The 15,619-nt window shown below is 38.3% G+C and overlaps 1 non-coding gene and 1 pseudogene across 1 annotated transcript; one reads left to right on the top strand and one right to left on the bottom strand.

Moving 5' to 3' along the window:
* Positions 1-7,930: 7,930 nt before the first annotated feature.
* LOC148579636 (uncharacterized) lies at positions 7,931-9,436 on the bottom strand (annotated as a pseudogene).
* Positions 9,437-10,079: 643 nt separating this feature from the next.
* LOC148579637 (small nucleolar RNA R71) lies at positions 10,080-10,183 on the top strand. Its single transcript, XR_015897912.1, has one exon. It is a non-coding gene; the product is annotated as a small nucleolar RNA R71 (small nucleolar RNA).
* The last annotated feature ends 5,436 nt before the right edge of the window (positions 10,184-15,619 follow it).

A 15,619-nucleotide genomic window follows, 5' to 3' on the forward strand; every position in this document is an offset into this window, starting at 1 on the left:
AAATCCTTGTTGTTTTTCACCAAAATTATTTCCTATATGTATGTATGTATGTTGTGATGGATGCATTTTTTCAAAAATTTCCTAGTTCTATTCCTAATTTTCAACATCCAAAAACTAACATGAACAATTAGGACAAAATTGAACTAGGTGCTATACTATTTACATCATCCAATCATAACTTCTATCTATAAAATATATACCATGCAAAAGGTGCAAAATGAAATAACTATGGATGAGCTGAGATGTATATATATATACTAGAAGAAAGTGCAATGCAACAATCAAAAACACTCCAAATATCTACAAGAAACATAGTAAGTGCAAAGTGTTCGGGAAAGTAAGTTTACGCCGCAAAATGATGAATCCTCCCCCACACTTAAGCGTTTCACGGTCCTCTGTGCACAAACACGTTTTGAGGAGAATGTCTCTAAGTTCCTCCACCTTCGGTTGGTGGATGTTGGGGCTTGGGTTGTGTGGAAATCGTCAAGTCCATTGTATGCTTGGCATCTCCCTCCTCGATGTCCTTCTCCTCTCCCAACTCCTTGCTTTCACGTCTCATCCTCAAAAAGAATGGATAAAGTATAATTAAGAATCAAAAGGCAAGTGGAACAAAAGGGTAAAGGGGTAAGCAAATAAGAATCTAATTGAGGAAGTTTGTATAGTTGTGTGGTATGATGAAAAGATGAGCCATGTGTGTATTTCAAGTGTGCACGCGGTTAGAATTCACACAACGGTCGATGAAAATGGCATCCACATAATCAAAATTTAAGCATGAGTTCCTCAATTAAATGGTCTAAGTTGAAAGCAATGAATGAGCATCAATTAAATACAAGCAAACCTAGGCAACTACAACAAGAGTGAATTGAATGTAGGACATATTGGATATTGAAATTGTGCAAGTGAAAGGATAAAATTGATATAAAATAGCACAACAAACAATAACCAATGTAATGATGAAGAAAAACTACCTATTCATCCTTAAGAATAAGGCAATAATAACATGGGAAGGTGCTTGCTACAAAAAGTGACAAGTCTTGATAGAATCAAGTTAAGTCAACTCAAATAAATGTAAAGCATTAACAAGGAGCAAATACCTTGTGATGTGATTATATTGACTTAAAGACCATGATGAACAAGGAATTCCATTCAATTTACTAAATTCAATATGTAATTGTTAAAAAATTACACCAAATAAGAGACAAAAAGTCAATTTCTAATCAATTTGGTGCTAGCAACTCAAGATAATGATTAGAATGCCAAACAAAGGTACGGTCTAACACATATGGTCATGACAACATATGAATAAGACAAAAAGTTCATTTAGGAAATATGTCAAATACATGGAGTGCAGTGCACAAATTCAACAAATTCAAGCATCAACGGCCCATAAGTCAAAAATTGAACACTTGCAATGAAAAAACAAATAAAGCATTAAGCAAAACTTAAGCTAAATACCCGAAGTAAAATAAAGAAAATAGAAATCAAGCAAGCAACTAAACATAACAAGAAAATTCAAATAAGAAAATTGAAAATATGAAGAATAGGAAAGAAAGGGATAGGCAACAGTGGCACCTATGTTAGCCACTGCAAGGCTCACGGCGACGGAGCTTCACCGGAGAAGAGAAGAAAGAGAGAAGAAAAAGAAAAAAGGAAGAAGGAATAAAAGAAAGAGGAAGGAGAAGAAGAAAAAGAGAAGAAACAGGGAGAGAGAGAGAGAGAGAGAGATGGTAGTCGTTCTGGCACCAGTGGCGGCGGTCGGACGGCGATGGTGGTGGTCGGCGGAGGATGGCTGGGTTGGGGGTGGTAGAAGAAGAACGGAGGAAAGAAGAGAGGAAGAAAGGGTATGGAAGGGACTGGCGTGACAGGGCACCCTTTTCTCATTATTGCATAGACCGCGACCCGTGCGTATGTACAAAGGTGTGTGCGTACGCACACCAGCAAAGATTTGCGGCGTTCAGATGCACCAGACGTGCGAGCGCTGCTGGCAGAGAGGGTTTAAAGATGTGTGTGTGCGCACAGGCCTGTGCGCAGGCACAGAACACTCTTCTTCTTCCTCTTTTTTTTTGCATAAAATGACTATGTGTGCAGACGCATGAGGAGGTGTGCGTGCACACAGAATGAAAATGTGGTGGGGTGCGCGTGCATAGAGGGTGCGAGCGCTGTGAACAGAGCGTGTGAAAATAGGTGTGTGTACGCACACTTCTGTGCACGTGCACAGATGGGGAAAAGCAGCGGAAGTATGCATATGCACAAGGCTGTGCTCACGCACAAGGCTGTGCTCACGTACAAGGCTGTGCGCACACACAGAACTCTATTTCTACAACATTTTTAAAGCCTCTAAGGCGCCAACCATGATATCAATCAAAGTTTTTCAAGTCCAAAACATCTCATTCATCAAAAACACATGATCAAACATAAAATACTACTAAATTAAACCTAAAATGCAATCAAACTATGCTAATCAAAGAGACGAAATTCAATAAACAAAGATTAAAAGAAATAAGGGTTGAAAGGATATTACCATAGTGGGGTGTCTCCCACCTAGCACTTTGGTTTTAAGTCCTCAAGTTGGACTTTTGATTGGAGCTCACATCAAGGCGGCTTGTGCTTCCATCCATCCTTGAGTTGCCAACCATGCTTGCTCTTCAAAAATCCTCCAGGATCTCACACAAAGTACATCAAGCTCTCAAGCAACCTCAAGCAAGCAATTGGGATCCAAAATTGTTGGTTGTAAAGATGTATGCCCGGATCCCACACTTTGGTTTCTCTATCATCCTCTTGTTGCCTTTCACTTGTGCCTTTGGATGAACAACCTTCCCAAGCACCTTTGAAGCACCCAATTGAACCTTGTGATCTTCCCAAATGGACCTTGCACCATTCATGCTTTGAATTTCTTTGGAACCCAACACCCAATCTTTCACCATGTAACACTCCAAGAAGCACCTTTAGTTGATAATCCGTTTCCAAGAGAGAAAATTGATGCGGGCCTATGAAGCTCATTGAGGATATTGTTACCCACTCAATTTGTCCTTGGGGTGGAGTTATCCTATCAAGCCCTTGCATGTATGCCTCCACTTCTTGGATGATCACCTCTTCCTCACCACCCATATCTCTCTCAAACTCAAAAGGAGAAGGTTCCTCAAGATCATTGAGGGGGTTGACCACGGTGGACAAAAAATCATTGATGATACAATCCACTTCTTGATCAAACTCCTTCAAATCTCCATTTACCTCTTCCGGTTCACTAGCTCTACCTTCCTCCTCTTGTGACTCAAGCCTTGGTTCCTCTTCCTTTCCTTGAGGCTCCATGTTCTCCTCCTCCCTACACTCCTTACTTGATCCTCCATCTTCTTCAAAGGGGATTTCTTGAATGGTTGACCGTAGTGAGGTTAAGCGGTTCACCGCTTCAGCTATGGTAGCCATAAACTCTCCTTGCTTCTTTCGAAACCCTTCTTGCTCTTGGAAGAATACTTGAAGGTCTTGTTCTTCTTGGGAGAAGAGTTGTAAAACTTCATATTGAGATGGAAAAGGAGATTCAAAGGTTGGGAGAAGGGTTGTATATGTGAAAGGTAGTTTATGTGGGTGGGGGTATTGAGGTGGTGTAAAAGGGGGTGATGGTTCATATGGTTGATGGTAAGGTGTATAAGTATCTTGATCCCATGGAGGTGTATAGGGTGGTACTTGAAGGTTTGGTGGTTGAGGATTGTGTATGGGGTATCTCTCATATCTTTGGGGTTGATATTCACAAAGGGAAAAGTTTGGCTTTGATAATGAAAGATTGAGTGTCGGTCTAGAATTTCTCTCATAGAAATAAGAACTTCGTTGTAAGCATAGCTCCAAACCAACAAACAATTCTCACATCAAAAATTTTAGTTGTCACAAGTACAAACCCCACAAGAATTAACCGAAGTATTTAAACCTCGAGTCGTCTCACAAGGAATTGCAATGAAGTGTTTAATTATTGGCTATGAAGATGCAAGGGGGTTTGATTTGGAAATTGACAAGAAAATATAAATGACAAGAAAGTAAAATAACAAAAACTAATAAAAGAAATGGAAAGAACTCTTGGCTAGACATAGGTAATTGAGATCACCATCCTTATCTACAAACCAAATATTGATAATTATGAGGAACCAAGCTCATTAAGTCTACTTCCAAAAGCCTTAAGTACGTTAAATCTACTCCTAGGCTTGAAGTACGTCAAATGGCTTGATCAACATCAATCCATAAGTCCTAACCTATCTACTAATTAGATTAGTAGTGGGTTAGTGTCAATGGGTATCAAATTGATCACCAAGGGTTCTCAACTCACCAATTCAATGAGACCCAATTTAGAAACTAAGAAAAATTATTAGTATTAATTATTTATAAAAAAAAATTTTAATAAAAAATTAAAAAAAGAACGAAAAACTAAACAGGGGAGGGGGGATGTAAACGAAAGGAAAAAGAGAAAAAAAAGTAACGTAAACAAAAGGAAAAAGAAAAAAATTAACGTAAAGAAAAGAAAAAAAATAACGAAAGAAAAAAATGCAAAATAAAAATTAATAATAATAGAAAAAATATAAAAAAAAATTATCTAATCTAAGCAATCAAACAACGAGTAGTTGTTAATCACAATCAATCCCCGGCAACGGCGCCAAAAACTTGATGCGGTATTTTTACAACCACACTTACTAACTGGCAAGTGCACCGGGTCGTACCAAGTAATACCTTACGTGAGTAAGGGTCGATCCCACGAGGATTGATGGACTAAGCAACAATAGTGTTTGATAGGCTTAGTTAGAAAAATAAAAATTGGTGTTGAGATGCAATATAATATCAAAAATATTGAAGAAAGGCAAGTAAATACTTTGAAAAAAAAATATAGAGAAGATAGTTAAGGTTTCAGAGTTATCTATTTTTCCGGATTAACTTTTCTTACTAACTAATTTAATCATGTAGGATTTAATTTATGGCAAACTATATGTGACTAGACCCTAATTCCTTAGACCTTCCTAGTCTCCTCTAAAATTCATCAACAGCCAATTCCTTGGTCAATTAATTCCAATTAGAGGGTGATAATCAAATTCCAGTTTATATGCCACAAAAACTCTAATTACCCAAAAATAAAAGGATTATATGTAACGTATCCCGTTAAGTCCAAATAATTAAAATTTAGGAGAATATGTTTTCAAGCTGTTGTTCAAGTAAAGAGCTTTTCCAAGTTTTACAAGAACTCAAATAGAAAGAGGGTCATACTTCCGTTCCACCCAAATTCATAAAATAAAGAGCGAAAACAATTCTTAAATTATAAATCCATACATAAATTAAAATAGAAAAAGCAATAAAATCAATCCATAGAAATAAACAGAGCTCCTAACCTTAACAGTGGAGGTTTAGTTGCTCATGGAAAAGAGAAAATAAGGATTCAGGTAAAAATGTACAGCGTTCAATCTGATGGCATCAGATCCCTTTTTATAACTAATCCTAATAAATTTAAAATCTAATATTTAAAATTAAACTTAAAATAATATCTTTTCCTAAAATAAGATTTGAATTTGAATTTGAATTAATTAACAGATTTTCAGTTGATGGGTGGGGACCACTTGTTCTGTCCATTCTGCAGCTTCTAATCTGTGTTTTCTGGGCTGAAAATTGAGTTAAAACAGCCCAGAAATCGCCCCCAGCGTTTTTTCTGCATTTTCTGCACGTGGCGCATGTGACGCGTCCGCGTCGTCCACACGTTCGCGTCATTTGTGCAGATTCCAGTCCACGCGATCGCGTCAGGCACGCGATCGCGTCATTGTGATTTCCTCCATTCCGCGCGGTCGCGTGAGCCATGCGTCCGCGTCGGTATTCGCTGGTCATCTCCTTGGCTTCTCTTTTTCTGCAGAAACTCCATCAAATTTCGCCAAATGCTACCTAAAATAAACAGTATTGCACAAAACTCAAAATAGCATCCATAGTGGCTAAAATGTAATTAATTCTTAATTAAACTCAACAAATTAGATGCAAATTCACTAGGAAAAGATAGACAAGATGCTCACGCATCACCCAACACCAAACTTAAACTGTTGCTTGTCCTCAAGCAACCAAAACTAATATAAGCTTAGGATGTGAATTTGCATGAGAATGAGAGTTCGATTAACCCATGTCTTCTCTTATAGTGGGGTTTACAACTGCAATCCTGAACAGTTTTGGCATCTAACTTTATCCTTTGAAGTTCAGAATGATTGGCATCCATAGGAACTCAGAATTCAGATAGTATTATTGACTCTCCTAGTTCAGTATGTTGATTCTTGAACACAGCTACTTTATGAGTCTTGGCTGTGACCCTAAGCATTTTGTTTTCCAGTATTACCACCGGATACATAAATGCCACAGACACATAACTGGGTGAACCTTTTCAGATTGTGACTCAGCTTTGCTAGAGTCCCCAGTTAGAGGTGCCCAGAGTTCTTAAGCACACTCTTTTTGCTTTGGATCACGACTTTAACCGTTCAGTCTCAAGCTTTTCACTTGACACCTTCACGCCACAAGCACATGGTTAGGGACGGCTTGATTTAGCTGCTTAGGCCAGGATTTTATTCCTTAGGGCCCTCCTATCCATTAATGCTCAAAGTCTTGGATCCTTTTTTTTTTCTGCAAGCTTTGTGTTTTTCACTGCTTTTTCTTGCTTCAAGAATCAATTTTATGATTTTTCAGATTATCAATAACATTTTTCTTTTTCATCATTCTTTCAAGAGCCAACAATTTTAACATTCATAAGCTTCACTATCAAAATTATGCACTGTTCAAGCATGCGTTCAGAATCACAGTAAAAAAATACCACCACATCTCAGTAAATCAGACTATTCTTAAAATTAACTCAATTTCTCATGCAACACATCACTTCTTTTTCTTTTCTTTTTAGATTCAAGTTCAGTGAGTGGTACATGAAACATATTTTCAGTCATTAAAGCAATTAAAATAAAACTAAACTAGTCCTAGGATTCTAACTAATAAAGGATCATGCAACAAACAAAGCAAAATAATAGGAAACTGGAACATAACATAGAAAAAGAGGGGAGGAATAAAAAATGAAAGGAACTCAACCACCTTAATTATCCTAGCGGTCACTTTTATTCTTCAGGTTGTGCTCCTTCGCGAAGATGATTCACCTCCCTTTTGTACTAGAAAACCTATAAGCGCAGCGTCAACACCAAACTTAAAGGTTTGCTTGTCCTCAAGAAAATAAGAACTGAAAATAAAGGAGACAAATATTAAAATGAAAGAAAAAAATAAAAGGATAAGAAAATAAGAGAGAATTAGGATTGGGAGAGAGAGAGAAAGAAAACTGGGCGGCGCAAGCGACGCGTTCGCGTGCAGCACGCGATCGCGTACGTCGCGCATTCTTCATAATGACGCGATAGCGTCAGGCACGCGTTCGCGTGGATGGCCATATATGCTACTGACGCGAACGCGTCAGTCACGCGTCCGCGTGACCAAATTTGTGCTTTTAGCACACTTCTTGCCCCAAGCTGGCACAACTCTCTGCCCAAACGCTCTTTTACGTCGAATTTGCAGGTGACGCAACCGCATGAATGACGAAAATCACAAACGACGCGAACGCGTGAGGTACGCGATCACGTGGGATCGTTTGTGCGAAAGGCTCCATTCTAGCGCCACTCCCGCGCAACTCTCTGTAACTTTTTATTTTTTTCTTGCACCCCTAGATGACGCGTTCGCGTCAGCGACGCTGGCGCATCGGGTGCTTTTTTTTATTTTAGCTTGAGGTGTTCGGTTCCTGGAAGAACATAGCTGCAAGATCAGAAAATTAGTAAGAACTCAAAAAAATAAAATAAAATAACTAAGAAAACTACTACTACGAAAAATAGCTAAGGATACGAATTTATCGAGTTGCCTCCCGACAAACGCTTCTTTATCGTCACTAGCTTGACGGTCAGCTCTTCTAAGGAGGAGGATCATAGGGGCTCAGCTCTTCACCCCTTACTTTGAACTTCTTTCCTGTGTCTCCATAACGTAGCTCAATATGCTCCAGAGAGAGGATTTTGATTACTGTATAAACCCATGCTGGATTGCTGGTCAACACCACCTTCATTCCTGGGGAGAAACCTTCAGTGGGGATCTTTTTATTTCTCCATCCTCTGGGTATTTTTTTCTTTTTGGGGACCTCCTCTTTGGTGGATGATGCAGTTTCAACACCAAACTTAGGTTTGATGTCAGGCAAAATTTTATCGGTTGTCACCACAGGAGGTTTGAGTTACAAATTCTGCTGTGCATCATCAGGGGGTTCTTGAAGGTTTGGATCAATAAGCTCAGCCTGCATGCACCTCTCTTCTTCACCTGTTGAATGTACATCTTTGGAGACATGAAAGACCAGTTGCTCATTATGCACTCTAAGCACTAATTCACCCACTTCTACATCAATCAGAGCTCTTTCAGTGGCTAGGAATGGTCTTTCTAGAATTATAGAGGCATTCTCATCCTCCCCTGTATCAAGAATCACAAAATCTGCTGGGAGGAAGAACTTACCCACTTTGACCAAGATATTCTCCACTAATCCGTATGCCGGCTTCATAGATTTGTCCGCCATCTGTAATGCTATCTTTGTGGGTTGTGCCTCTTGGATCTGCAGCTTCTTCATCACAGACAAGGGCATTAAATTGATGCTTGCTCCCAGATCACATAAAGCTTTCTCAATGGTTGTGCTCCCAATAGTGCATGGAATTTGAAAGCTCCCTGGATCTGGCATCTTTCTTGGCAAGTTATTCTGAATTACAGCACTACATTCCTTAGTCAGGACTACTATTTCATCTCCCTTTAAACGCTTTTTCTTTGACAACAGCTCCTTCATGAACTTGACATAGATAGGCATTTGCTCCAAAACCTCAGCAAAAGGAATATTGATTTGTAACTTTCTGAAGATTTCCAAGAACTTTGAGAACTGTTTGTCCTTGGTCTCCTTTTGAAGTCTCTGAGGATATGGCATTTTAGGATTGTATTCAGGAGCCTTTGGCAAAGTAGGATAAGTGTCAAGAGAGTCTGGGAATGGGTTGTCCGCACGCTTTGGAGGGGCGTGTTCAACTTCTTCCTTCTTCTCCTCTGGAGCTTCCTTTTCAACTAGCTCTTCATTGGCCTTGGTCTCAGAGCCAGCTACTTTACCACTTCTTAATTGAATACCCTTGCAATCTTCTCCTGGGTTCACCACTGTATCACCTTGAACTGTACTTGCAGACCTCTCAAGTATTTGCTTGCTCAGTTGGCCCACTAGCACCTCTAAGTTTCTAATGGAGGCCTTGATTTCCTGCATAAATTGTGCTTTCGCACTTGTCACTTGTTCACTTATTATGGTGATAGCCTTGCATTCCTCTCTTGGATTTAGAATTGTGTTACCAGGAAGGCTATTAGTGGTCCTCTAATCAATTTCATTGACCTTTGTGGCTAATTGACCCATTTGAATTTCCAGGTTCTTGATGGATGCTCTGGTTTCCTGTCTAAAACCTGTCAATATTGCTTCCAAATCATTGTTCTGCTGGAAACCACCCTGAGAACTATTGTTGACGTTTTGAGGTCTCTGAGGTTGGTCCCTCCATCCAAAATTTGGGTGATTCCTCCATCCCTGGTTGTATGTCTTAGAATATGGATCATTGTTGGGATTTCTAGGACCACTCCCCATGTAATTTACCTGTTCAGAAGAAGGTTGAGCATAATCATAATTATCATTTTGCATAAAGTTACCTGCCATGTCATAGGAGACTTCCTGTGGTGGATTTTGGGTGTTGATAGCTGAGACTTGCATGCCACCCATCTGTTGAGTAAGTAGATTTATTTGCTGAGACATCAGCTTGTTCTGAGCAAGAAGAGCATTAACAGCTTCTACTTCCAACACACCTCTCTTTTGAGAGGTTTCAGAGTTCACAGGATTCCTGTTAGATGAGTAGAGATATTGGTTGCTTGCAACTAATTCAATCAGCTCAATAGTCTCCTCTGGTGTCTTCTTCTTGAGCAATGAACCGCCTGCAGAGGTATCTAAGCTCATCTTTGACATCTCTCCTAAGCCTTCATAAAAGATATCCAGTTCGGTCCACTTGGAGAACATGTCAGGAGGGCATTGCCTAGTCAGTAGCTTGTATCTCCCCCAAGCTTCATAAAGAGTTTCACCCTCCTTCTGTCTGAAAGTCTGAACCTCCAACCTAAGCTTAGTCAGCTTCTTTGGTGGGAAAAATTTAGTGAGAAATTCAGTAACGACCTTTTCCCAAGTATTCAGACTCTCCTTTGGTTGGGAATCTAGCCATAGCTTTGCTTTATCCCTCAGAGCAAACGGAAAAAGCATGAGTCTGTACACCTCTGGATTCACTCCATTTGTCTTCACAGTATTACATATCTGTAGAAAATCAGATATGAACTGATTTGGATCTTCATGAGGAAGTCCATGATACTGGCAATTTTGCTGCACCAGGGTGACCAGTTGTGGCTTCAACTCAAAGTTGTTTGCAATTATAGGAGGCACCACAATACTTTTTCCATAAAGATCCGCAGTAGGGGCAGAATAAGATCCAAGCACTCTCCTCTGTTGATCATCCCCATTCAGATTTACCACATTGGCATTAGCATTATTATTTGCCATAGTGGATTCTGCAGCCTTGCAAAGTCTTGCTTGTTATAAACGTTGCCTGAAAGTTCTTTCAGATTCAGGATCAAAGTCTAAGAGATGTTCTTTGTCTCTATTCCTGCGCATACACAAGCAGAAAACAAGAAAAAAGGGACTCTCTACGTCAGAGTGCAGAGAAGTCCCTGTGAGGTAACCTGAATAAAGAGATAAAAATATTGAATAAAACAAACAAAAACTAAAATTCAAAAATTACTAAAAAAAGTTATTACTAAAAATTTTCAAAATTATTTGAAAAAATTAAAATAAGACTAACTAAGGGACACCAAACTTAATTTCAGAAATTAAGAAAAATTATTAGTATTAATTATTTATAAAAAATTTTTTTAATAAAAAAATAAAAAAAAGAATGAAAAACTAAACAAGGGAGGGGGGATGTAAACGAAAGGAAAAAGAGAAAAAAAAAGTAACGTAAACGAAAGGAAAAAGAAAAAAAATTAACGTAAAGAAAAGAAAAAAAATAACGAAAGAAAAAAATGCAAAATAAAAATTAATAATAATAGAAAAAAATATAAAAAAAATTATCTAATCTAAGCAATCAAACAACGAGTAGTTGTTAATCACAATCAATCCCCGGCAACGGCGCCAAAAACTTGATGCGGTATTTTTACAACCACACTTACTAACCGGCAAGTGCACCGGGTCGTACCAAGTAATACCTTACGTGAGTAAGGGTTAATCCCACGAGGATTGATGGACTAAGCAACAATAGTGTTTGATAGGCTTAGTTAGACAAACAAAAATTGGTGTTGAGATGCAATATAATATCAAAAATATTGAAGAAAGGCAAGTAAATACTTTGAAAAAAAAATATGGAGAAGATAGTTAAGGTTTCAGAGTTATCTATTTTTCCGGATTAACTTTTCTTACTAACTAATTTAATCATGTAGGATTTAATTTATGGCAAACTATATGTGACTAGACCCTAATTCCTTAGACCTTCCTAGTCTCCTCTAAAATTCATCAACAGCCAATTCCTTGGTCAATTAATTCCAATTAGAGGGTGATAATCAAATTCCAGTTTATATGCCACAAAAACTCTAATTACCCAAAAATAAAAGGATTATATGTAACGTATCCTGTTAAGTCCAAATAATTAAAATTTAGGAGAATATGTTTTCAAGTTGTTGTTCAAGTAAAGAGCTTTTCCAAGTTTTACAAGAACTCAAATAGAAAGAGGGTCATACTTCCGTTCCACCCAAATTCATAAAATAAAGAGCGAAAACAATTCTTAAATTATAAATCCATACATAAATTAAAATAGAAAAAGCAATAAAATCAATCCATAGAAATAGACAGAGCTCCTAACCTTAACAGTGGAGGTTTAGTTGCTCATGGAAAAGAGAAAATAAGGATTCAGGTAAAAATGTACAGCGTTCAATCTGATGGCATCAGATCCCTTTTTATAACTAATCCTAATAAATTTAAAATCTAATATTTAAAATTAAACTTAAAATAATATCTTTTCCTAAAATAAGATTTGAATTTAAATTTGAATTAATTAACAGATTTTCAGTTGATGGGTGGGGACCACTTGTTCTGTCCATTCTGCAGCTTCTAATCTGTGTTTTCTGGGCTGAAAATTGAGTTAAAACAGCCCAGAAATCGCCCCCAGCGTTTTTTCTGCATTTTCTGCACGTGGCGCATGTGACGCGTCCGCGTCGTCCACACGTTCGCGTCATTTGTGCAGATTCCAGTCCACGCGATCGCGTCATTGCGATTTCCTCCATTCCGCGCGGTCGCGTGAGCCATGCGTCCGCGTCGGTATTCGCTGGTCATCTCCTTGGCTTCTCTTTTTCTGTAGAAACTCCATCAAATTTCGCCAAATGCTACCTAAAATAAACAGAATTGCACAAAACTCAAAATAGCATCCATAGTGGCTAAAATATATTTAATTCTTAATTAAACTCAACAAATTAGATGCAAATTCACTAGGAAAAGATAGACAAGATGCTCACGCATCACCCAACACCCAATCTTTCACCATGTAACACTCCATGAAGCACCTTTAGTTGATAATCCGTTTCCAAGAGAGCAAATTGATGCGGGCCTATGAAGCTCATTGAGGATATTGTTACCCAGTCAATTTGTCCTTGGGGTGGAGTTATCCTATCAAGCCCTTGCATGTATGCCTCCACTTCTTGGATGATCACCTCTTCCTCACCACCCATATCTCTCTCAAACTCAAAAGGAGAAGGTTCCTCAAGATCATTGAGGGGGTTGACCACAGTGGACAAAAAATCATTGATGATGCAATCCACTTCTTTATCAAACCCCTTCAAATCTCCATTTACCTCTTCCGGTTCACTAGCTCTACCTTCCTCCTCTTGTGACTCAAGCCTTGGTTCCTCTTCCTTTCCTTGAGGCTCCATGTTCTCCTCCTCTCTACACTCCTTACTTGATCCTCCATCTTCTTCAAAGGGGATTTCTTGAATGGTTGACCGTAGTGAGGTTAAGCGGTTCACCGCTTCGGCTATGGTAGCCATGAACTCTCCTTGCTTCTTTCGAAACCCTTCTTGCTCTTGGAAGAATACTTGAAGGTCTTGTTCTTCTTGGAGGAAGAGTTGTAAAACTTCATATTGAGGTGGAAAAGGAGATTCAAAGGTTGGGAGAAGGGTTGTATATGTGGGAGGTAGTTTATGTGGTTGGGGGTATTGAGGTAGTGTAAAAGGGGGTGATGGTTCATATGGTTGATGGTAAGGTGTATAAGTATCTTGATCCCATGGAGGTGTATAGGGTGGTACTTGAAGGTTTGGTGGTTGAGGATTGTGTATGGGGTATCTCTCATATCTTTGGGGTTGATATTCACAAAGGGGAAAGTTTGGCTCTGATAATGAAAGATTGAGTGTCGGTCTAGAATTTCTCTCATAGAAATAAGAACTTCGTTGTAAGCATAGCTCCAAACCAACAAACAATTATCACATCAAAAATTTTGGTTGTCACAAGTACAAACCCCAACAAGAATTAACCGAAGTATTTAAACCTCGGGTCGTCTCACAAGGAATTGCAATGAAGTGTTTAATTATTGGCTATGAAGATGCAAGGGGTTTGATTTGGAAATTGACAAGAAAATATAAATGACAAGAAAGTAAAATAACAAAAACTAATAAAAGAAATGGAAAGAACTCTTGGCTAAACATAGGTAATTGAGATCACCATCCTTGTCTACAAACCAAACATTGATAATTATGAGGAACCAAGCTCATTAAGTCTACTTCCAAAAGCCTTAAGTATGTTATATCTACTCCTAGGCTTGAAGTACGTCAAATGGCTTGATCAACATCAATCCATAAGTCCTAACCTATCTACTAATAGATTAGTAGTGGGTTAGTGTCAATGGGTATCAAATTGATCACCAAGGGTTCTCAAATCACCAATTCAATGAGACCCAATGACTCAAGGTCACTCAATTCCCTTAGCCTAGGCCAAGAGTAAAGAAAACTACTCAAAAACTAATGGAAACATTTTATCAAACACCTAGTGTGCAAGAAAGGTAAACATCACAAAATGCAAGAATTAAAGAAACCCACAACTAACATAAGCAAGAAATCAATCATAACAATCAAGATCAACATAAAAGAGACATGGAAACATAAAATTGCATTAAAAGAAATCAAGATCCAACAATTGTTCATCAACATAAGAGAGAGCAAAATATGAAATTAACAAGAGAAAATAAGAAGATTAAGACAATAGAACACTAAAATATAAAGAGAATTAAAATCAAAGCAAGAATTGAAAGAGAAATTTGAGAGTGATTAACCTAACTTTACCCTAATTTCTATCCTAAATCTAGAGAGAGGAGAGAGCTTCTTTCTCTAGAATTCTACCCTAAAACATGATGAAAACTAAACTATGACTACTTGGTTCACCCCCCCCCCTCCTCAATCCTTGGGTTCAATAGCATCAGAAATGAGTTGGAATGGGCCCAAAATGCTTCAAAAATCGCTGGCCACGAGTTGCTAAAATGGACCCACGCTGATCCTGCAACGTGTGCGCGTGATGCACGCGTACGCGTCCTTGAACGCCAGGCAACCATAGCAAATTTTATATCATTTTGAAGCCCCGGATGTTAGATTTCTAACGCAACTAGAACCGCCTCATTTGGACCTCTATAGCTCGAGTTATGATTGATTGAGTAGGAAGAGGTCAAGCTTGACAGCTTTGCGATTCCTTCATTTCTTCATGAGTTCTCCCACTTTGCATGCTTTTCCTTCATTCTTTCTATCCAATCTTTGCCTTCTAAACCTGAAATCACCTAACAAACATATCATGGCATCGATGAAATTAAAGTGAGTTAAATTTAGCTATTTTAAGGCCCAAAAAACATGTTTTCACACTTAAGCACAAATTTAGGGAGAATTACAAAACCATGCTATTTCATTGAATAAATGTGAGAAAAGTTGATAAAATCTCCCAAATTAAGCACAAGATAAACCACAAAATTGGGGTTTATCAAACCTCCCCACACTTAAACCAAGCATGTCCTCATACTAAGTATAAAGAAGGACACAAAAAAGGGGTATGAACATTTATTCAATGCAAAGAAACTATATGAACATATCTACATGAATGCAACTAAATGCAAGATGCTTCTACCTACTTGATTAAAAGTAAATCAATCTCCAAGAACATATATGAACAAGTAGGGCTAAGATCATATGACGATTCATGAATCCTACCAATTCAAATATCAAAATGAAGTTCAAATAGACTTGCAAGAAGAAAGCTTATGAAATCCGGGAACAAGGAATTGAGCATCGAACCCTCACCGGAAGTGTATCCGCTCTAATCGCTCAAGTGTATAGGGTCGATCACTCAATTATCTTCTAATCATGCTTTCCATGATTTATTTTTTATCTAACAATCAACAATTATTCAATGCATGCATACCTTTATCATGAGGACTTATTCATTGGTTGTAATGGGACTAAGGTAAAGGTAGGATGTATATGGTCAAGTGAGCTT

This window comes from Arachis ipaensis, chromosome B10, assembly GCF_059453495.1.
Source record: "Arachis ipaensis isolate K30076 ecotype BB chromosome B10, ASM5945349v1, whole genome shotgun sequence".
Lineage (NCBI taxonomy): Eukaryota > Viridiplantae > Streptophyta > Magnoliopsida > Fabales > Fabaceae > Arachis > Arachis ipaensis.